Source organism: Coturnix japonica, unplaced genomic scaffold (assembly GCF_001577835.2).
Source record: "Coturnix japonica isolate 7356 unplaced genomic scaffold, Coturnix japonica 2.1 chrUnrandom808, whole genome shotgun sequence".
Lineage (NCBI taxonomy): Eukaryota > Metazoa > Chordata > Aves > Galliformes > Phasianidae > Coturnix > Coturnix japonica.
The window spans coordinates 7,274-9,494 of NW_015440166.1; positions in this window are offsets into that span (position 1 = coordinate 7,274).

Sequence of the window (2,221 nt, forward strand, 5' to 3'; positions counted from 1 at the left end):
ATCCCATGTCACTGAGTTGCCCCAATGCAGCCCCAATGCACAGCTGCACCCCATGGAATTTAGTTGCACTAATGCAGCCCTGCATGGACAGCTGCATCCTATGGCACCGAGCTGCTCCCCATGGCACTGAGTTGTACCCCGTGGCATTGAGCTGCACCAATGCAGCACCAATGCAGCCCTGCATGGACAAATGCATCCCATAATAGCAACCTACACCAATGCAGCTCTGCATGGACAGTTGCATCCCATGGCACTGAGTTGCCCCAATGCACAGCTGCATCCCATGGCATCAAGTTGCACTAATGCAGCCCTGCATGGACAGCTGCGTCCTATGGCACTGAGCTGCTCCCCATGGCACTGAGTTGTACCCCGTGGCACTGAGCTGCACCAATGCAGCACCAATGCAGCCCTGCATGGACAGATGCATCCCATAATATCAACCTACACCAATGCAGCCCTGCACGGACAGATGCATCCTATGTCACTGAGCTGCACTAATGAAGCTCCAATGCAGCTCTGCATAGACAGATGCGTCCTATGGTGCTGAGCTGCACCAATGCAGCCAATGCAGCCCTGCATGCACAGATGCATCCCATAATAGCAACCTACACCAATGCAGCTCTGCATGGACAGCTGCATCCCATGTCGCTGAGTTGCCCCAATGCAGCACCGATGCACAGCTGCATCCCATGGCATTTAGTGGCACTAATGCAGCTCTGCATGGCCAGCTGCGTCCTATGGCACTGAGCTGCTCCCCATGGCACTGAGTTGTACCCCGTGGCATTGAGCTGCACCAATGGAGCCCCAATGCAGCCCTGCATGGACAAATGCATCCATAATAGCAACCTACACCAATGCAGCCCTGCACTGACATATGCATCCCATGTCACTGAGCTGCACCAATGCAGCCAATGCAGCCCTGCATGCACATATGCATCCCATAATGGCCACCTGCACCAATGCAGCTCTGCATGGACAGATGCATCCCCATGGCACTGAGCTGATGCATTGCTGCATTGCTGGGACAAATGCATCCCATGGACCTGAACTGCACCAATGCAACTCTGCACTGACAGATGCATCCCATGACACTGAGCTGCATCAATGCAGCACCAATGCAGCCCTGCGTGGAAAGATTCATCCCATGGCCTTGAGCTGCACCACTGCAGCACCAGTGCAGCCCTGCATGCACAGCTGCATCCCATGACACTGAGTTGCCCCAATGCACAGCTGCATCCCATGGCATTAAGTTGCACTAATGCAGCCCTGCATGGACAGCTGCATCCTACGGCACCGAGCTGCTCCCCATGGCACTGAGTTGTACCCCATGGCATTGAGCTGCACCAATGCAGCACCAATGCAGCCCTGCACGGACAGATGCATCCCATGTCACTGAGCTACATCCTATGGCACTGAGCTGCACCAATGCAGCCAATGCAGCTCTGCATGGACAGATGCATCCTATGGCACTGAGCTGCATACCATGGCATTCAGCAGCACCAATGAAGCACCAATGCAGCCCTGCACAGATGCATCCCATAGCACTGAGTTGTACCCCATGGCATTGAGCTGCACCACTGCAGCACCAATGCAGCCCTGCATGCACAGCTGCATCCCGTGGCACTGAGTTGCCCCAATGCACAGCTGCATCCCATGGCATTAAGTTGCACTAATGCAGCCCTGCATGGACAGCTGCGTCCTATGGCACCGAGCTGCTCCCCATGGCACTGAGCTGCACCCCATGGCACTGGGCTGCACCAATGCAGCACCAATGCAGCTCTGCATGGACAAATGCATCCCATAATAGCAACCTACACCAATGCAGCCCTGCATGGACAAATGCATCCCATAATAGCAACCTACACCAATGCAGCCCTGCAATGACATATGCATCCCATGTCACTGAGCTGCACCAATGCAGCCAATGCAGCCCGGCATGCACAGATGCATCCCATAATAGCCACCTGCACCAATGCAGCACTGAGCTGCTCCCCATGGCACTAAGTTGTACCCCGTGGCATTGAGCTGCACCAATGCAGCACCAATGCAGCCCCGCATGCACAGCTGCATCCCAGCCCCCCCTCCTTGCTCACCTTGGCCACGAACTGCTTGTCCTTCTGATCCAGGTTGGCCGTCGGGGCCACGTAATCCCTCCAGATCCTCAGCTTCCGCTCCTTGGCGTATCTGCAACGGGGACATGGGGGGTTATGGGGGGATATGG